The sequence below is a fragment of the Microtus oregoni genome, unplaced genomic scaffold, assembly GCF_018167655.1.
Source record: "Microtus oregoni isolate MIOR12 unplaced genomic scaffold, Mior012 000061F_ref0000440, whole genome shotgun sequence".
NCBI lineage: Eukaryota > Metazoa > Chordata > Mammalia > Rodentia > Cricetidae > Microtus > Microtus oregoni.
In genome coordinates, this window is record NW_024543871.1 from 7,321,815 (window position 1) to 7,344,142 (window position 22,328).

At 42.8% G+C, this 22,328-nt stretch overlaps 1 protein-coding gene across 1 annotated transcript in view; it reads right to left on the reverse strand.

The window, feature by feature from the left end:
* The window catches only part of Ca5b (carbonic anhydrase 5B), a 54,783-nt gene extending 42,598 nt beyond the window's left edge, over positions 1–12,185 (reverse strand). The window contains exon 1 of the mRNA XM_041639989.1: positions 12,094–12,185. The gene's annotated coding sequence lies outside the window, so the exon portion shown is untranslated. The remainder of the gene's footprint in view (positions 1–12,093) is intronic.
* Between the last annotated feature and the right edge of the window lie 10,143 nt (positions 12,186–22,328).

Consider the following 22,328-nt stretch of genomic DNA (forward strand, 5'->3'; position numbering starts at 1 on the left):
CCACTTCCTTAAAGGCTCCCTGGTGAACACTCACCGGGTTAGCCGAACCCCCTCTTGGTGCTTATCACAGTTGATGCAGCTGCAGCTCCATTCTCCCCGGAACCTAAGCTCCCTAGGGGGAGCATCTGTGTCTGTCTCAGTCATAGCTGCATTTCTTAGGGGCAAGGCCTTAAGAAAACATGGGTTTGGGGACAGGAGAGATGGTTCAGCAGTTAACAGCACCGGTTGCTCTCCTGGAGGACCAGAGTTTGATTCCCAGAACCCATATGGTGGCTCACAACCATCTGTAACTCCAGTTCCGGGGAATCCAAAGCCCTCTTGCTGGACTCCATAGACACTACATACACATAATGTACAGACATACGCGCAGACAAAATACCTGCACACACACAGTTTAACAAAAATAAAGCATGGGACTGAGGACCTGAGCAGGTTTCTTTGTGGTGGCGAATTGTAGATCCTGTTTTTTGTTTGTTTGTTTGTTTGTTTGTTTTTCGAGACAGGGTTTCTCTGTGTGGCTTTGGTGCCTGTCCTGAAACTTGTTCTGTAGACCAGGCTGGTCTTAAACTCACAGAGATTCACCTGCCTCTGCCTCCCAAGTGCTGGGATTAAAGGCGTGCGCCACCACCACTACCTGGCTTTAGGTTTTAATTTTAAGAGCTAAGAATTGCGGCACGGCAGCCCGCATGTACTGGAACAGTAGTAAGGGTCTTTCCTAGTGTTACTTTATTTTATTTTATTTTATTTGTTCCAGCATTACATATCCCAAGGTTTCAGGTATGCCAGGCAAGTGTTTTGGCACAGAGTTATACCCTCAGACCACGTGGCTTGTCTATATTTTTTATATACCTTTTCCCAGAAGCATCTCCTGTCTCTTCTGCTAGAACCTAAAAGATCCCGATGGAAATTAGAAGCTACCAGAGTATCATTCCAGTCTAGACACTCAAGGGTGGGAAGTCTCTCAACATTTTGTCGCTGTTTCAACGTTTATTATAATTTCCTTTGTTCCAGATACTATTGTTGGCTACTGTGATTCAAAGGAGGGGCAGAAGTCACTAAAACAATCTTGATTCACGCTATATGTTATGATGCTAGAGGGAAAGAAACCTGTTTCATCCCTGTTGCGGTCTATTTCAGCTTACACTGCCAGAGTCTAGTCCATCATTGAGGGGAATCCGGGCAGGAAGTCAAGCACGAGCTGGAAGCAGACCGCACAGAAGAATGCCGCCTGACGGCTTGCTCTGTCTCAAGCTCGGCTAGCTTCCTTAGATAGCCCGGGATTCCCTGCGCAGGGAATGGTTCTGCCCATGGTCGGCTGGATCCTCTGGAATCAATTAATAGCCAAGACACAGGGACAGACACAACTTGATAAGGATACGTGAGACTCACTTCTCCGGTGATCCTAGTCTGTGTCACATTGACAGGAAATGCTAAGTAGAGCAAACTTACATATAAAGGTCCATATTATTTAATCATTCAATCACCACTGCTGATTAAAGAAAAAAATATGCCATTAGGACATGTTTGTGTCAAATAAAGAAATTGGGGTGAACAAATACATTTTTTTTAAAGGAAACGGCCCTTCAGTTCTCCTTCAAATGCATTCCATGCCAGATTTGAGAATGGTATGACCTGCTAAACATCTGTTGGGCCCTGAGTATTTTGAAGATTGAAAAACATTGATCAAAGCCAGGGTAGTGCTTCATGCCTATGACTCCCAACTCTTTGGAAACAAAGACAGGAGGATCAGAAATTCAAAACCTGGACTACAAGAGACCCTATCTCAAAAAGGGGTGTGGGGGAGTTCTAGATAGCCCAGGGGATGAAGGTGCTTGCCATACAAGCCTTGGGACCTGAGTTAGGATCCTAGGAACCCACAGTGGAAAGACCAAACTGCATTCCAGAAAGTTGAACAACTTGTCCCCTCACCCTGACACATGTGCACACGCACACCCAGGCATCGCAGTAATAATAAATACGGATGTAAAATAATCTTGCTCAGAATGACTACCAAAACCCAACCTAACATCAGCTGCATGTCACAGCTGAAACAGAGTGGTGGTGGGGGGGTTTCTCAGCTACTGTAAAGTAAAATGCGCTGTCTTATATAAAGGCACGAAAGCGCATGCAGTACTGACATTAGGAAACTAGAGAGACAGAAGGCAGACTGCTGGTTGCTAGGGTGTAAGTGAAAGGGACAACAGCAACTGGTCACTTACTAGGAAGAAGGTGTTTTTTTTTGAGGTGATGGAAGATTTTGGAACTAATTAACTAAATAGAGGGGGCAGTTATACAAAACCGTGGACATTCTAAATGCTACTGCGATTTTCACTTAAAGAAGTTAGCTTTATTTCGTGTGACTTTTTACCTTAACAGTTGTATCTTATAAAGCACAGAAACAGGGAAAGATGCAGCAAACCCTACAGTTTCTGTCTCGGATGGAAGAAACAGCTCCCGACAGTTTGGTCTTGACTAGGGAGAAGAGGCGCAAAATAAGAAGAAAAGCTGGGAGATTTTCCAGATGTATTTCACTACAGACTTGAACGCTTCTTCCCAAGAGAGTGTTAGATGGAAAAAAAAAGTAAAAATACACAGAAAACTGGTATCAGGACCCACCCACTCAGTGCCAAAGCAAGGAGGCCTAGAATGTGACCTCAGCCTTTTCTCCCTCTTCAAGCACATCCCTGCCATCCAGAGACTAGGAGCTGACTCTTTCTTCTGTACCGCTGTCCTTGATCTTGCGCCTTTTGAACTAGAGGGAAGAAGGAAGACTACATGCAAGTAAAAGGAGAGAGGTATCACACCAGCAGTGACAGAGTGCCCAGTGAGAACAGGAGAGAAGAGTCACACCAGCAGTGACAGCGTGCCCAGTAAGAACAGGAGAGAGGTGTCACACAGAAGAAACTATGTGCCCAGTGAGAACAGGAGAGAGGAGTCACACCAGCAGTGACAGTGTGCCCAGTAAGAACAGGAGAGAGGTGTCACACAGAAGAAACTATGTGCCCAGTGAGAACAGGAGAGAGGAGTCGCACCAGCAGTGACAGCATGCCCAGTAAGAACAGGAAAGATGAGTCACACCAGCAGTGACACTGTAACCAGTGAGAATAGGAGAGAGGAGTCACACCAGCAGTGACAGTGTGCCCAGTAAGAACAGGAGAGAGGCGTCACACAGAAGTAACCGTGTGCCCAGAGAGAACAGGAGAGAGGTATCACACCAGCAGTGACAGTGTGTCCAGTGAGAACAGGAGCAGTTACTTTCTATAGTTACTCTCCAAGGGATAATCAAGGGTTCCAGGCAGAACAGTAACTGTCATCAAGCCATCTCCCCAGGTGGTTAACTGATCTCTCACCCAATCTCCAGCATGCAGTGTGCATTGCTTTGTCAAATGCACACCCTGGAACATCAAAGTGCATCCATCACACAAGAGGAGAGAATGAGAAGCTGTTTCTAAAGGCCAATGAGAGTCCTCACTTCTAAGCCTGACTCTACCTAGGCCATTTAGGTAAGTGATTTCTAAACCGTGTGCAAATTTGTTCAAAAGGTATTTGCCGGGCGATGGTGGCGCACGCCTTTAATCCCAGCACTTGGGAGGCAGAGGCAGGCGGATCTCTGTAAGTTCGAGATCAGCCTGGTCTACGAGCTACTTCCAGGACAGGCTCCAAAAAGCCACAGAGAAACCCTGTCTCGAAAAAAAAAAAAGGTATTTGAAATTCTCAAACCAAAGTTAAAATCAATTTTTTTATAATTTTATATGTTTTTGAGTGCAAAGCCCTACTCAATATTTAAACACAATCTTGTAAGAAATGTGTAAGATTATTTTGCTAGGGGGTGAGGCGATAGCTCAACCAGTAAAGTATTTGGTATGCAAGCACGAGGATTTGAGTTCAAATCTCCAGTACCCATGTAAAAAGCCAGGTGTCACAGAACATGCCTGCAATCTCAGCGCCAGGGAAATAGAAACAGGAGGATCCCTACAGCTTGCTGGACAGTCTAGCCAATTGGTGAGTTCCAGATTCAATGAGTGACCCTATATTTTAAAAAATGCAGTACCTGAGGAATATACACACACATTATCTCGATAGTGTCTTCAAACAAATAATATCTTGTTTTCAAATATCTTCTTTAACTGAATTAACAGAACAGCCTTACAGAATAAGAGCTCACTGACCAGCTCAATTCATTGTTTGATTCTGCTTTCTTTTCTTAATTTTTTATTATGGAAAACTTCAAGTTTATCTTGTGGGCCCACTGTACAAGTACATGCATAGATTCAGTCAAACATGAATCAAAAGTATATGTAAAAAATTGTACCTCTTTTCGACATATACCTCTTACTTTCAGTCTGCATTGTCTTTTTGTAATTTAGAATTGTTTTTCACTGGGTGTAGTGGTACAAACATATAATGCCAGCACTTGAGAGGCTGTGGTAAGAAAATTTCTAATTTGAGGCTAGCCTTGGCTACCTAGTGAGACTCTGTCCAAAAAAGGGCCATCAAAATAAATAAATGAAAATATTTAACATACATAAAGACACAAAACTGTGCTCATCAAAATCCCAGCAAAATTCTTCAAAGACCTCGAAAAAACGGTACTCAACTTCATTTGGAAAGGCAAAAAACCCAGGATAGCCAAAACAATCCTGGGCAATAAAAGAACTTCTTTCGAGGCATCACAGTCCCTGACTTCAAACTCTACTACAGAGCTACAGTACTGAAAACAGCCTGGTATTGGCATAAAAAACAGACAGGAGGACCAATGGAACTGAATAGAAGACCCGGATATCAATCCACACATCTTCAAAAACCTGATATTTGATAAAGAAGCAAAAAATATCAAATGGAAAAAAGAAAGCATATTTAACAAGTAGTGCTGGCATATCTGGATATCAATATGTAGAAGAATGAAAATAAACCCATATCTATCACCTACAAAACTCAAGTACAAATGGATCAAAGACCTCAACATAAAGCCAGCCACCCTGAACCTTATAGAAGAGAAAGTGGGAAGTATACTTGAACGCATTGGCACAGGAGACCACTTCCTAAATATAACCCCAGCAGCATAGACACTGAGAGAAACAATTAATAAATGGGACCTCCTGAAATTGAAAAGCTTCTGTAAAGCAAAGGACTCAGTCAACAAGACAAAATGACAGCCTACAGAATGGGAAAAAATCTTCACTAACCCCACATCAGACAGAGGTCTGATCTCCAAAATATACAAAGAACTCAAGAAATTGGACACCAAAAGATCACATAATCCAATAAAAAATGAAGTACAGACCTAAACAGAGAACTCTCAACAGAAGAATCTAAAATGGCTGAAAGACACTTAAGGAAATGTTCAACATCCTTAGTCATCAGAGAAATGCAAATCAAAACAACTCTGAGATTCCATCTTACACCTGTAAGAATGGTCAAGGTCAAAAACACTGATGACAACTTATGCTGGAGAAGTTGTGGGGAAAAAGGAACACTCCTGCATTGCTGGTGGGAATGAAAGCTGGTTCAACCCCTTTGGATGTCAGTGTGGTGATTTCTCAGAAAATTAGGAAACAGCCTTCCTCAAGACCCAATAATACCATTTTGGGGTATATACCCAAAGGATGCTCAATCGTGTCATAAGGACATGTACTCAAGTATATTCATAGCAGCTTTGTTTGTCATAGCCAGAACCTGGAAACAACCTAAATACCCCTCGATCAAAGAATGGATAAGAAAATGTGGTACATTTACACAATGGAGTACTACACAGCAGAAAAAAATAATGACGGCTTGAATTTTGCAGGAAAATGGATGGAGCTAGAAAACATTATTTTGAGTGAGGTAACCCAGACACAGAAAGACAATTATCACATGTACTCACTCATAGGTGGTTTTCAAACACAAAGCAAAGAAAGCCAGCCTACAAACCACAATCCCAGAGAACTTAGACAACAATGAGGACCCTAAGAGAGACTTATATAGATCTAATCTACACGGAAAGTAGGAAAAAGACAAGATCTCCTGGTAAATTGGGAGCATGGGGACCTTGGGGGAGGACTGAAGGGGGGAGGGGAGAGGCAGGGAGGGGAGCAGAGAAAAATATAGAGTTCTATAAATATCAATAAAAAATAAAATAAAAAAGACGCAAACTATATTTACAGAGTACTTTATGATATTTCAGTACATGTGCACCTTATGTCATTGTATAAAAGACAAGCATCTTCAGATTTGGTTTCTGAGGAGATCACGGACTCATTCTCCACGGATATTGAGGGATGACTGTATAGTGAAAAATACTGTCTGAATACCAGCTATGTGCTGTACAGTTGTAGAACACACCTTTAATCCCAGCACTTGGGAGACAGATGCAAGTGGATCTCTGTGAGTTTGAGGCCAGCCTGGCTTACAAAGCAAGTTCTAGGACAGCCAGGGCTACACAGAGAAATCCCAGTCTTGGAAAAACCAAAATAAACAAACAAATGAAAAGCCGGGCAGTGGTGGCACATACCTTTAATCCCAGCACTTGGGAGAGGGAAGGTGGATCTCTGTGAGTTTGAGACCAGCTTGGTCTACAGAGAGAGTCCCAGAACAGGCTCCAAAGCTACAGAGAAACCCTGTCTCAAACCCCCTTCCCATAAAGAGAAAAACAAACAAACAAACAAACAAAAAAACGCAACCCAACAGCAACAGAAAAAAGCTATGTATTCAGCATTTCAACAATTATCTATCCATTAATAATCATGCTTTCATCAATACCCCTGCTTCCTCTCCTTGAGTAATTTTGAAGATTTGTTTGCTTGTTTATTTTGTGTGTGTGTGTGTGCGTGCGCGCACATGCGCATGGCTTTTTTGCTCTTGTTTTTTGCTTGTTTTTTTTTTTGTTTATTTGTTTACTTGAGACAGGGTCTGGAACTGGCTATATACACCAGAATGTCCAACCTGGAACTCACTATGTAGCCCAGGCAGGCCTTGAACCTGCAGGGAAGGCCTCTTCTGCCTCTATGTCCATAGTGTTAGGATTCTAGGCATGCGACACTACACCCACAGTTTGGGATTTTAAATGTCGTTTTTAAAAGCCAAGTACATCAAACTACCACAACTAGTCTGGATTTTCTCTATAAAACTGAGTCGATACTGAAATGGGATTTAAAAACTACCTGGGGATGTAAGGAGAGTGTACTTAGCTCTGTGCTTTCTCTCTGCTGAGCTGCATTCCTGCACGGAGGGAATTTTTTTTTTGTTTTTGTTTAATTTTTTTGTTTGTTTTTGTTTTTTGAGACAGGGTTTCTTTGTAGCTTTGGAGCCTGTCCTGGAACTTGCTCTTGTAAACCAGGTTGGCCTTGAATTCACAGTGATCTGCCTGCCTCTTGCCCCCCAAGTGCTGGGATTAAAGGTGTGCGCCACCACCACCTGGCTAGCCAATTTTAATTCTACAAATTCAATACATTCATAAAGTTCTGTCGCCATCACCCTTACCTGTGCTCAAACCTTTCTCGCCATCCATTCTCAGTGTAAACTCTGTACTTAAAACCTCCTCCCCAACCCTTGCTAGCCTCCGGTCTACCGTAAGTCCCCGTGTATCTGCCCATTCCAGACACCCCGTAGAAATGGAATTACAGTATTTCTTCTGTTGTGGCTGACTTACTTCATTTAGCGTAATAGAATGAGAATCTCTTAATTAAAGCTGGCTGCAAGGCTAACGGCAGGGCAGTGCAATGAGAACACAAGAGGCAGGGGCTCTAAGCTTTAGGGTAGAGGCATCAGGATGATTCAAGAGGAGAGGTAAAGATGCAGAGAAGGAAAGGGAAACTGGGTCCAGTGATGACATGAGGAGAGTGGGCAGGTACCTAAGCTAGAGCAGCCAACTGAGGTTGAAGTGGGCAGGCTTAGTTTTATCCCGTGAACAATGCCAGTGTCAGGGGGGATATGGGCAAAAGTTCCACCGACAAAGGACTCCTTTCTTGCTTACAGGGTGAGTGGTATGAGAGACTTACTAACTTTCAGGAAGATAATGCCAGGATCAGTGTGTACTCAACAGAAGGAGAAAGCCAGTTCGGCCTTCAAATGGACGGTTGTGATAAGGCAGGGCCAAGGGTATGCCTGCTGGGCACAAGCTGTACCAGCAGGTGGATGGCACACACACGGCCTGTGTGCACACGCACTCTCCGGGGGTCTTAAACGTGTTAGCATGGTTCCCAGAGAAGTCTGGCCTATGGCTTCGCTCCCCACAGTCTTTGGGAATCCCTGAGGGGAGGCTGCGCTGTTTGGCAAGCTGAGAATAAACACAGATGAATGGCGCCCACTCCACAATTACCCTGTCATATAGAACAATGTCTGGGCTAATGACACCTCGCCCAGAAGACACACTTCTTATGCGTGTCAAGACTAGCTTCTTAGGGCTAGGGGTCAGGAAGGCTCTAGAAGACCTGATGTCGTCCTTCATCAGTCACGTTCCAGAAGGGTCTGTGGTGCTCTGGAAATCTGACCCCTGTGGCTGATCTTACTGTAGGGGACCCTGACTCTTCAGACTTTCTTTTATGTTACATGAACAAAACAAAAGAATAGCGGGGAGTAAGGATGTGGCTCAGTTGGTACTGTGCTTGCCTAAAATCTATGAAGCTCTTTGACCTCCAGCACCCCATAAACCAGGCTTGGTGGCCCAGGTCTGTAGTCCTCAGAACTCACGAGTTAGAGGTAGGAGGATTGATCAGAACTTTAAAGTTAGCCACACAGGAAGTTGAAGTCAAGCTTGACTTTCAAAAAACCATATTTTTTAAAAAAATCTAAATACCTGTTTTCAAACCAGGAGAGAAGATCTCTGAACCTCCTTCCCGCCATCCCAAGCCTTCTATGAATACCTGTAATTGCACTGGCCTATCAGACACCCGGGCATGCAGTGGAAGGCAGGGCTGGATGAGGTTCTGGGATTCATGGGGGAGAAAACAAGTTTTCAAGAGCCAAGGAGCATTTTGAATGTCGTTCCATGGAATGGAAGTTTCCCGATAGCTCTAGCGGAAGAGCACAGGAGGGGAAGCAGCTGGGTAGAGCCAAACAAGTCAGGGAGGTGATTATGTCAATCACGCTTCATTCATTTTTAGTTTCTTCCAGACAGCAACTGAACACCTATTAGAGGCCAGGCACTCTAGGTGCGGGAACAAAGTAAAGTTTCTACCCTTGTGAAACTTAGGTTTTACTAGGGAAAAATAGACAGTAAACAAGTATTATGATAAGTTAACTGTAAAGGTGATTAAAGTATACTCAGTGAAATACAGATCAGGGTATAGTGAATCTGGAGTGCCACTGGGGTGGGGGGGGTGTACATTTGGCCTCATTAACAAGGTGATAGTTGAGCTAAGGCCCGAAAGGGGACGAGAATTTGTTAAATAGCATCTAAAGAGAGGGCATTCTAGGGAAGGCAAAATGTTTGTGCACAGATCCCGAAGTAGAATATAACTGGCATATTAAAGGGATAGAGAGGAGGCTAATGGGGCCAAAGCAAAGTGAGTAGGATCAAAACAAGGAACAGATGAGCTCCAGGGGCAATGGATGTTGTAGACTTCCAGACTATAATAATGATTCTTTCTCTAAGTCAAGGCTTCTCAGCCTTGGCATTGTGAACTAGAAGAGTCTTGGTTTTGAGGGGCTATCTTGTGCATTGTGGGGGTATTTACAGCATCCCTACTATTTAGGCTCCAGTAGAAGCTAATAGCACCTACAGCAGAGCTAGAAAAACTAAAGGTTTCCATACAGTGCCAGATGTTGCCTGGTAGAAAAGGTTGTCCCAGGGTGAGAACAGTGTTCTCAGTGAAAGGAAGGCAAAAATAGGGAGTTTTGACTAAAAGAGTAGCAATCTGATTTACATTTTATAAGATCACTCAGTGTTATTTATTAAAAATTCCCTTGGAGCTGGATGTGGTGGTATACATCTATAATTCCAACATGTGGAAAGCTGAGGCAGGAGGAACACTGTGAGTTTGTGATCAGCCTGGGCTACATAGCAAATGCCAAACCAGTCAGAGCTAAAATCAACCAAAAAAAGAAAATCAACAACAGCAACGAAATGGCCCTGAGAGGGCTGAGAAGGCAGCTCGGTGGTAGAAGGCCATTTTGTTATTAAAAGAAAGGCGGCAGTGTTTCCACCGAATGAACCAACAGAAGAAGCCATAGTGACTGCACAGCAGGTAGAATAAGAATGAATCCCTCAACAGAGAAACATACCCTGGCAGGAGAAACAAGGAAACATGGTGGTCTCGCCATTTACTGTACTCGACCGGAGACACCAATGGGAGAGCCAAGAGGAAAGGAACAATGAGTCCAGAAAGAAACCGAACATGGAGGGTCAGAGGTGAAGAGAGTTCCAAGAAAATCTAAATAATTAGAACCCCACTTTAACTAAAGCTAGGCTACAGTATCTATAACAATACTTGAGCTTTTTACTGTTCAGGGGTCTAGGGTCAATCTTTAAACTGGAATAATTTCTTGAGAGTTGGTTATTTATAACGCATTTACGGAACTCCTATTGTCCAATCACGTTAAGCAGTAAATGGCGTTTAACTGTCAAACATGCCACGTCTCAATGACCCACCACTACATCTTACCGCATTTCATGAATGATCTACCTGTATTTCCATTCGCTCATGGAGATGCATCAATGTGCCAGGGAAGCCAAATGTGTGTGAGAAGGAGAAAATGTGAAAGACTGTTAAAGAATCATTCATCAATTGTGTAGTTGCTGTGATAAGCAGTTTGAACTCTGCCTGATTAAACTTTCTCTGTGCAAAACAGACAGCAGAAAGAAAATGTACTCTGAATAAAGGTTATGATCACACTGAAAGAAATTGTTTCTCATCAGACTGACTCTTGATTTCAAAAGGAAGGAGGCCTTTTGCAACTCCTCAAATCTGAATTAGAGATTATCTTGCCAAATCTCGATGGAGAAAGCTTAGCTTCCTCCTCTCAGCCCCTTCTTCCCCCGAGAGCATGACTCCCAGCTGAGAATGGTACCCTTGCTGTTTTGGGTCTTCAAGGAATTCCAGCCTGATTTGAAAGGTTGTGAATGAAGGAGGAAACTCCTAAGAAGTGGAAAGGTTTCCCACTTTCAACATACCTGTGAACATAGGCTACTCGGAGCAAAGTGCAGGGACCGCTAAAGGATCCAGGGCCGTTTCACTCACAAGAAAAATGGTGTTACTTCTGTTCATAATCCAACCCAGCTTTTAAACAGCAGCACGTAAAAGAAGACGCCAAAGTATCAACAAAGGGAGATCAGGAAGCAGAAAGCAAAGCGGTTTTCCATGGCCAAGAAGGCACAAGTGTTCTCCAAACTAAGGTGTGCCCGTTAGCTCTTAATGTTTCTCAAACCTTCCCTGGGAACGCACACGAAAAGGGAGGGCACTGACATTAATATTAACAAGCTGTCACAAGTTTTCTCGGGAGTAAAATATTTAACAAGGAATGCTGCAAAGAATGGCAGCCATCAACCATTCTGGATTTTGGAGGTACCTTTCCTCTAGGTCTTGGGCAGAGCACAAAAGTTAAGGCCAGAAGGAGTAATTTCAGAGTAAAAAAGTTTTTGATTTCTGTAAGCACAGCTGTGACAGTACTCCACAGCCTAGGGATGGCTGTGAGCCTGTCCCCAGCTCCTGGCATAGTGGGGGTGGGGATGAAGAAGAAACACCACGCCGATCAGAGTCTTGACTTAGTGCACCTCAGTTTCTGAAGGAAGTCTCAGAATTTGTTAGCCTTTACCCTCGTCTCCAGCTGTTTCCTAGCAGGCTGACCTTTATTTATTTAGATTCTACTAACTCTGACTGACTTGCCCTCCCTCACAAGGGACCTGCTCCTCCTGTGCCCCCACAAATTCTCTCAAGTGCAAAAGAACTGTGAAGGGGTCTAGTGACTCCCAATAGTGGAGAAAGGGGGGCTGAAGCAGAGAAGACGACGCCCGGAGAGGCCCGCAGGAACTTAGGCAAGACTCGCAAAACCAACAGCTGTCGCTACTCGGAGCCCGGGATCAGTGGGGTGGAGGGTCGTGGGAAGGGTCGCGGCCCTCTCTAGGTCTGTCCACCCTCCCTGAGGCTCCCACTCCATTCGGCTGCCCATCCTTACCTGGACGATTCTCAGACAGCACTTAACAAGTGCCACTAGCAAGTTAGCTTCCCAGGACCTGCGACTGGGGAGTGTCCATCAAAGCCTCGCCCGCTGGCGCCCGCGCCACGCCCCCTAGAGGCCACACCCCAGCCCTTCGAGCGCCCTTGAAGCCACAGGGACCGCCCTAATCATGCCCCGTTAGATCTGGCATGCCTCTGCTCTCTGCCCGGGCACACCCCTCCTGCGTAAGCCACGCCCCTAAGCCCGAGCCACGCCTCTGAGTTCCTCACCCCTTCACACCCCTTCTCCCTCTCTCTTTGCCCGCGGCAGGCAACGTTTCTGGGATAAAAGCAACATTTCTTAGATAAAATCAGACTGCTTGCCTAAAAGCCTCTAAGTCTAAAAAGTGGCTTTCCTCAAGTTTCGTCCATCTCTGAGCAGCATGATTTTGACATGCTCAGGTCGAAACGTTGGATGTGTTCCTTCCTTTCAGCTCAATTTACGCAAGTTTCGAAACATCCCCTGAACTTGAACTGTGAGTTCATGTTCATGTTCCTTTCAACCAGTTTTCATACCTTTAAACCGGGACTGTGAAATGGTGCTTCTAGCCCTCTGACCTTATCTGATTTTAAATGCAAGGCAGAGGTACCAAATAAGCGCTCTCTATTTCCTGGAGTCTCTTAAAGATAATTTTTCTTAGGCAACCAATGCCCTCTTGTTATGTAGGGACTGAGCGTCTTGACGTTAACCTCACTAAATCGGTTGTGAGAGCACACACACAGTTATCTTTCCTCCTTCCGGTCCAAGAAAAACGTGGCGAAGTTACCACCAGCTTGCTGCACTTGTTCTTACATCCCTGACTCATTCATTCAAATCACATTTCTGGTGTAGATGGTCCTTGGGAAAGTAAGACCAACCTCAAGGTTCGTATGGCTTAATGTTGCCTCAGCTCTGGTTGAGATGTGCCCCCCCCCCGCCAAAAAAAATAAAATTCAAAAGGGAAGATATAGTAAGGAGTTAATCGGTGAAGAGGTCTTAATAGTCACAGGTCCTCCTCCTCCTCTTTACCATGAATATGCATTTCTTTCCTTGAAATATTTTCTTAAGAATAAGAACTTCTTTTTCATGTGTGGGTGTTTTGTCTGAATGTATATAGGACCACTACATGCATACCTAGCTCCCATGAAGGTCAGAAGAAAGTCCTGGATTCTCTGAAGCTGGAATTATGGATGGTTGCGAGCTACCATGTGTGTTCTGGGAGCCAAACCTTGGTCTTCTGCAAAACCACACAGTAATCTTAACCTCTGAATCATCTATTAAGACCATGAAAACACATTTCTTTAAAAAAAAAAACCTTTCAGGTATATCACACAAGAAGCAAACAGGTTTATCTTTTAAAAAACGCCAAGTACAAGAGGCTTGACTCTAGAGGGGTTCCCAGGTGTCCACGGGGATGACCCCAGCTAGGACCCTGGGCAGTGGAGGAAAGGGTGTCTGAACTGGCCTTGTCCCATAGTCAGACTGATGACTATCTTGAATATCACCACAGAACCTTCATCCGGTGACAGAGACAGAGACCCACATGGAGCACTGGACTGAATTACCAAGGTCCAGATAGAGCAGAAGGAGGGAGAATATGAGCAAGGAAGTCAGGACCACAGGGGGTTGGTCCACCCACTGAGACAGTGTGTCTGAGCTAATGGTTGCTCACCAAAGCCAGCTGAACTGGGACTGAACAAGCATGGAATCAAACTGGCCCCTCTGAATGTAGCTGACAATTGGGGCAGACTGAGAAGCCAATGATAATGGCACTGGGATTTGTCTCTACTGCATGTACTGGCTTTTTGGGACCCTAGTCTATTTGGATGTATACCTTCCTAAGCCTGGATGGAGGGGGGAGGGCCTTGGACTTCCCACAGGGCAGGGTAGCCTGCCCTCTCTTAGGACTGGAGGGGGAGTGGGGGAGCTGAAGGGAAGTGGGAGGAGGGGAGGAAGAGAAAATTTTGAATGGCATTATTTATAAAGTAATAAAAAATTATTAGAAAAAATAAATATACACAGTAAAAACATCTCAAGTATCATATCTATAGCCCACTCCTAACTATAGCACTTTTTCTTTTGGTTCTTCATGACAGGGCTTCTTTGTGTAGCCCTGGCTGTCCTGGAACTAGTTCTGTAGAAGCAGGCTGGCCTTGAACTCACAGAGATATGCCTGCCTCTACCTCCCAAGTGCTAAAATCAAAGGCCTGCGCCACCACCACCTGGCATATAATTACTTCTTAAAACAACCGTCTTTGCTTACAAATAGAGCAGTGGGTGATAAAACCTAAGATCTCCTATTGCTTATGGTTCATAGTACAAGTAGTAGAAAGGGGCTTAGAAAGATTCCCAGGCCCTCCTGGATGGAAGAAGGAGAGAGAGGGGGGTTACTGTTCACTTTCCCGCTGCTTCTCTGATCAGTTGGTTTTAACCCCAAGTTTTATTTAATAAAAGAACAATGCCAGTAATTGTTTCAAATATATATGTGAGGAATTGTCTTGATTGTTAGTGGATACAGACTCAAGCTTACTATGGACTTCACCATTCGCTATGCAGAAAGCCAGCTAAGCAATTGAGCCAGCAAACAATGCTCCTTCATGGTGTCCTCTGTACTCTCTTGGCTGTGAATTCATTTCTTGGTTGAAGGTAATGCTGTGTGGAATAGCGAGTAGGCCTGGCTTCAGGTTCCTGCTTGAATTCCTTCAGTGATGGACTGCAACCTGCAAATAGAAACCAGAGAGATCCTTTCCTCTTCTAACTGGCTTTTGGTCAGTGTGTTTTTCCACAGCAGCAGAGAGGAAATTGGGACAAGGGCAACTCCTCATCTGTCTGTTTCCTGACTACCATGTCATGAAGTGCTTTGCTCTGCCACACCCTTCCTACCACAATGGATTAAACCCTCCGAATTTGGGGGTGAAAATAACTCTTTCCTCTCTTCAGCCATTTCTGTCAGATACTGTGGTAACAGAGACAGTAAAACTACCCAGTGCTGTTGGTTTCATTGATTTTGGGAAGTACATGCTTCTTAATCTTAAGATTATTTATGTTGTCTTCATGTACATCTACGTAGTGGATTCCATTATCAATGACTGTGTATATAGATGCCATGTAGATGATGGGAATTGAACTCAGGACCTCTGGAATTGCAGCCAGCACTCTTAACCGCTAAGCCATCTCTTCAGACTCTTCTTAAGCTTTAGTTCAGAGAAAAATCTCAAACTCTAATGAGGATGATATTGTGAGCTAAGCAGAAAATATGTATCTTAAAGAGTCTCAAGGACTGGAGAGATGGCTCAGTAGTTAAGAGCATTGCCTGCTCTTCCAAAGGTCCTGAGTTCAATTCCTGGCAACCACATGGTGGCTCACAACCATCTGTATTGAGGTCTGGTGCCCTCTTCTGGCCTGCAGACATACAGACCGACAGAATATTGTATACATAATAAATAAATACTTTAAAAAAAAAAGAGTCTCAAGCCTGGCATGGTGGCCCAGTGAGGAAAGAGGCTTGCTGTGAAAACCCGAAGATGCAGGGTTGATCTCTGGAACCCAGAGCAGAAGGCCAGAGCTGACTCTCCAAAATCTGCACACGGGTTCTTTCCAAGTATACCATTGTTACACTCACATAGCACACTACATGAAGTCAACTCTATGTACTTACTGTCCGAATGTTCCTGCCCAATTAAGTAGAGTACACAGTTCATGGTAGCATTTAGATTACTGTCCCCTAGGATGGCAAGTAGGTTTCAGTTCACATTTCAACTTTGATCTGCTTGCAGTAGCTGCCTATGTAAATCGTGCTGTGAAACTTGGTGAGTCTCATCTCCGAAGGAAAAAGTTCTGTGACTGGTTAACAATGCCTACTGGGGACTGGATGGGTGGGTAGTTGCATGGAACAACCTATTTAGCATCTCTGACTTGTAGCCGCAGAAATTTGGTATGACATCTTTTACAGTCCTCACAAACACTTCTCATCGTTAGGCTATCGACAGCTGCGCCACGGCAGAGAGCTCAAAATCAGCACCACTGGCCAACATGCAAGGATAGAAATGGTGAGCTACTTAATAATTTACGTCCTTTATGTGTCCAGAGGGAGTAATTTAAGGTTCTGTTCTGAAAATGACGGGATCTAACCAAAAAATATTTGGCCTGTCCTAATTACTTTTCTATAGCTGTGGAGAGACACCACAACCAAGGCAGCTCAAAAAAGAGTTTAATTGGAGATTTGCTTACAGTTTCAGAGGTTTGGTCCATGGCCATCATGTTGGGGAGCGTGGCAGCAGGCAGGAATTCATGGCACTGGAGCAGTAGCTGAGAACCTACATCTTGAGATGCAAGCAGAGACAGAGTGAATGGGCTAAATGGGTGTTTGAAACCTCAAAGCCCCACTCCCCAGTGACATGTCTCCTTCAACAAGGACACACATTCTCCAACAAGGCCACACCACCTAACCTTTTTCAGACAAGTTTTGCAAACTGGGGACCAAGCATCCAAACATATAAGCTTACAGAGGCCATTCTCATGCTAACCACCACATGGCCTAATCCATCCAATACTTCTTTATAAACACAGACAAAGGAAGTTAGAATGGGCATGGCTAAACACTTCGGAGTCATATCCAACAGTATGCCAAATTAGTTCTTGTAGACAAAAATGCCCGCCCATATATGTATAAATATTTTAATCAGAGGTAGAAATATATAATGCAATATGATAAATATATCCTAAAATTGTATCAATGTACAAATTGTCTTAAACAGAGGTAGAAACATGCATGCATACAATATGACAAAATAACTTTGCATAGGTATACAAATATTGTAAACAGAAATAACAAATATAATTTGAACTTGTATCAATATACAAGAAACTATTCCAGTGTAATTGTCCATAAATAATAGTTCACAAGTATTCACTCTATTACTCACTATTATTACTATTATTAGTGTGAATAAGTTCACACTAAATTACCTATTATCCCATTCAATCTTCCCTTTTTTTGATTTCTAGGCCTACACAATTTCCACCTCAACCCCCCACCCTATGCAACTAATAATCAGCCCCTAAATGGTATCTTTAACCATGAGGACAAATTTTGTTGGGAGAGGGGACGTCACTTTCTAGAATTGCTTCCTGCTGTCATGCAGGCAATGTTTTTTTCTATGGGATCCTATAAAAGTTAAATGATGGTTAAGTCTTAAGACTGCTGTTTTGTATAATTACAAATGGTCTCTGAGTAGTCAATAGGGTCTTTTTGTTTGTTTGTTTGTTTTGAAGTTCTTATTTGGAGTTTTGGCCAGAATGTTATAAGAAGGTGCACCATTTCTAAAGCTGGTACCCAAAAACCAGTCTCAGAGTAGCACTATCAGCATCATGACATCATATCAATGAGGTGGGGTCATTGTTGGGGGGCCCCATCTTCTTCCTGAAAGCTTCAAATATTACTGCAGAAAATCTACTGTTCATTGCGGCATACCTAAGCATTATTTATATAAACATATATTCAATGAAAGATATGATATAAACAAAATGGGCATGGAAAAATATTAAATATTTCCTTTAAAAATCTATCTTCTTTCTGTCCCATACCAGATGGCCCCTGACATGAGACAGAAATTCTGAATTTTACTTTTAACAACATGCTTGGATTTAGAGAAGGATAGCCATTGCCCAACTCCAAAGCCAGCTCTTATTTTTAAGGAGAGATGGATATGTATCCAAATAATCAAATTTTACCATGCAGATAATACAGCGCCATAAGGCAGATTTCTCTTTGTTTGTTGATTTTTTTCTGGATAGCTATCTTTTTATCTTTAGGCATCTAGATGTCCAAGATCTCTCCAGTCTTTGAAGATGAATATTTTCCTTCAAGGACAAGAACAGAACTCTGCCCCAACCCTTATGAGGTTTTCTTACCACCTGTATGATTGTCACCTCTGTGGATGAGCAATCATTTCTCTTTCTCAAGAGGTGTCTCTTTTTCAAACTGAATCTTTATCAATCTTGATGGTATCCATAGCTTTTCTTCTCCTATGGAAACAAGAGCAAAACCCCTTCTCCAACATAGCACATCTCCTGGTTCCCATTGTGAGGTCAGCACATCCTGAAATATACTGGCTGATTTAATTCAGAAGTTTTTTTCAATTATCCAATGTCTTTCTGCTGCTGTTGTTCCTTTCTCATTAGCATTAAGAAAATTCAAGGTTAATAAAGCATTATGCAATTTATTTCTGGAGGTATTTTCCATCCCTTTCTGTTTGTTCAGCATATTCTTTTATAGTTTGATTTGATCTTTCTATAACTGTCTGATCTGTAAGATTGTTTGGTATACCTATAATATGCTTTATATTATAATAAGCAAAAAAACTGTTTTCATTTTCTTAGACACATATGCTGGACCATTGTCTCTCTTTATTTGTGCAGGTATACCCATGATGGCCATAACTTCTAATAAATGCATGATTACTGAATCAGCCTTTTCTGAGCTCAAAGCAGTTGCCCATTGAAAACCTGAATAAGTATCAATGGTGTGGGCTGGAGAGATGGTTTAGCAGGGATACATGATGACAGAGCGCTCACATGTAAAATATTGTGCCTTGTCTTCATCTCTTTTTTAAAAAAGTATCAATGGTGTGGTGTACATATTTTAATTTTCCAAATTCTGTAAAGTGAAACACATCCATCAGCCAGATCTCATTCCTTTGAATACCCTTTGGGTTACTCCCTGCTGGTAATGATATTTGGCTAAAGAAAGGGCAAGTAGGGCATCTCTTTATAATCTCCTTAGCTTGTTGCCATGTAATAGAAAATTCTTTCTTTAAACCTTTGCTATTGACATGATGTGCTTTCAGCACACTTCCAATCAATAATTGATCAATTTCTGCATTACCTTGTGCTAGAGGACCTGGCAGACCCGTTTGGGATCAGATGTGTGTTATGTATATGGGACAAAGCCTATTCCTGATTATGTCTTGAAACTGTATGAATAATGAAGTCAATTCTGTATCATCTGGTATAAATTCAGTGGTTTCAATATGCAAGACAACACTTTCTACATATTGTGAATCAGTAACTATATTGAGAGGTTCTTTAAAATCCCTTAGTACCATGACAATAGCATATAATTCTGCCTTTTAAACAGAATTATAAGGGCTTTGTTCCACCTTACTTAATTATTCTGATTTGTAACCTGCCTTCTCTGATTTATTAGACCAGTATAAAATGTATGGACTCCAGTTATTGGTGCATCGTGTACAATCAGGGAAGAATTCAAGTAGTTCTCTTTATAAGGTTAAGTCTATCACTCCTGGGATAATTGCTATTAATTTCTCCAAAAAAATAACACTTCCAAAGCATCTGAGGTCCATTTTCTAGGACATCTGAGATTAACTGAAACCCATTGTGTGGGGTTGCCTTAGTGCTTGAAGACCATGTTTTCACCATTTCCCTGACAAATGGTGAATGTAGGTCATAAGAAACTATTGCTAGTTTTATTTCTTTTAGATTGCTCATACATACTCATAGTTGGTCCCCATGCATATTCTTTGACTACCTTAGAGCACTTTGTGCCAGATGGTCTTTCTGAGGAAATTACTGGATATGCAGTTGAAACTCTGTGTATGTCATCCAGGGCTCTGGCATGTACTGATGAGGTTAAATGCTGTCCTTGTACCTTCTGTCCCTGCTCATCAATTTCAGTAAATTCCTCAGTCTTTTAAAATCTTTTTACTACTGTCTTTTTTAAAGTCTGAATCCCCGGTCCAGTGTTCTGTTCTAAGATATGAAATTTGTCCAGTAGAGATAATGTCTCATCCTTGGATATATTACTTTTCAACAGATTCTTACAGTTAGATTCAACAGCACAAATTCTTTCGAAAATTTTATCAAATTGATGCTATTCCTCTCCATAGTATTGAACCATTTTCAATGAGATAATATTGAAAACAAAGTTAATACCTAGAATCAAATAATAGGAAAGAAAATAGTGTAAGTCTTACACTATACCTTCCATAATATAAGCAAAATAATTATTGAACTCCTGGATGTTATCAGTCATTTTTTGTAGTTTTTCAGATCTTACCTGTCATAAAGTAATTCCAATGAATTGGAGCAGGTGTAATCATCGTTACTGGCCAGCAGGTGTCGCAGTTGCAGCCATGTGGCCAAGAGACACTAGCAGCAGTGAACAACATGTGTTACTTACTTATATACTGAAAAATATGCTTTGTTTAACAAATTAAGAACAGTTACTAAGGCAGTCAAATGATTCCAAGAGTTGGGGCCCAGGATAAAGAGAAATCACAAAGTTTTACATTAGTGTGAGTTGTGGACTATGTGCACTGCACAGATCGCAGGCAGCAGCGTGGGCTGGCGTGTAGGTCATAAGCCAGGGAACATAGAGCAGCAGCCTGCTGCATCTGAGAGTCAGCTAAAGCCGTGGGTGGGAGAGTCAGTACCCAATGTGTCACATGGTTGGTGAACTGATCCAAAAAGTGTGAACTGGGCCCCACAATGGGGGGCCAGATGATGGCTGAAGATACAAAATAATCCCACACTAGTTCAGAATTACATATAATAAAGTGTTACTTATATAGGGAAGACTTACAGATCACTGTCTTAAATCACAATCCTCTGCATGAACAGGGAACAGGAACAGAGCCTAGCAGCCAGAAGTGAGAGCCTAAAACAAGAGAGTGAGTGCATGCTTTACAGCTGCATTTACAGTATAAGAGACTATGGCCAAGTGGGCTGGTATCTTAAAGGCTATTGGCTGAAGGAGCGCAAGGATCTCACACGGCAATGTGCTGCATACATTTACACAATGGAGTACTACCCAGCGGTAAAAAACAATGGCATCTTGAAATTTACATGCAAATGGATGGGACTAGAAAAATCCATCCTGAGTGAGGTAACCCAGACCTAGAAAGATGAACATGGTATGTACCCACTCACAAGTGGATAGTAGATGTAAAGCAAAGGATAATGAGTCTATAGTCATATATATATATATATATATATATATATATATATATATATATATCAGCTAAGTAACAAGGAAATCCTCTGGGAAGGGGAAACAAACAATATCTCCTGAGAAAATTGGGAGTGTGGGGATAGGGGAGAGAAGGGAAGGTGGGAGGGGAGGAGAGAAGGAGGGGGTAGGAGAACTTGAGGGAATGGAATGGTTGAGATGGGGGAAAGATAGACATGGCAAGCAAGGAGAGAGATATCTTGATTGAGGGAGCTATTGTGGGGCTAGCAAGAAACCTGGCACTAGAGAAATTTCCAGGAATCCACAAGGATGACCCCAGTTAAGACCCTAAGCAATAGTGGAGAGGGGGCCTGAACTGGCATTGCCCTGTATTCAGATTGATGACTATCTTAAATGCCTTCATAGAACTTTCATCCAGCAACTGATGGAAGCAGATGCAGAGATCCACATTGGAGCACTGGTCTGAGCTCCCAAAGTCCAGTTAAAGAGTGGAAGGAGTGAGAATATGAGCAAAGAGGTCAAGACCATGATGGGGATACCTACTGAAACGGCTTACCTGAGCTCACCAACTCTAGCCTAACAGTGAGGGAAACAGCATAGGTGCAAACTAGGCCCTCTGAATGTGGGTGACAGTTGCATGGCTGAGGCAGACTACAGGGCCACTGGCAGTGAGACCAGGATTTATCCTTACTGCTTGTACTGGCTTTTTGGAACCCATTCTCTTTGGAAGAATACTTTGCTCAGCCTAGATATAGTGGGGAGGGCCTTGGTTCTGCCTCAAAGCAATGTGTTAGACTTTGTTGACTCCCCATGAGAAGCCTTATCCACTCTGAGGAGTAGATGGGGGTGGGATGGGTAGAAGGTGGAAGGCGCAGGAGGAGGGGAGGGATTAGGAACTGGATTTGGCATGTAAAATGAGAAAAGATAGGTTTTTAAAAAATAAATTAAAAAAAGAAAGAAACGTACTGCAGATCTGGGCCTGAACCAGGGCTACTGGATAGTGGTGAATGAAGGTGCAGACGGGGAACAGTCTGTCTACCATATTCATCTCCGTGTTCTTGGGGGTCAGCAGATGAATTGACCTCTTGGCTAAGCAGGTTGTTGGCATGCTTCAGTATGCTAAATGGTACACATAGTTTTATCTTTTATTTTTTATTATTTTTTAAATTAATTTATTTATTTATTAAAGATTTCTGCCTCCTCCCCGCCACCGCCTCCCATTTCC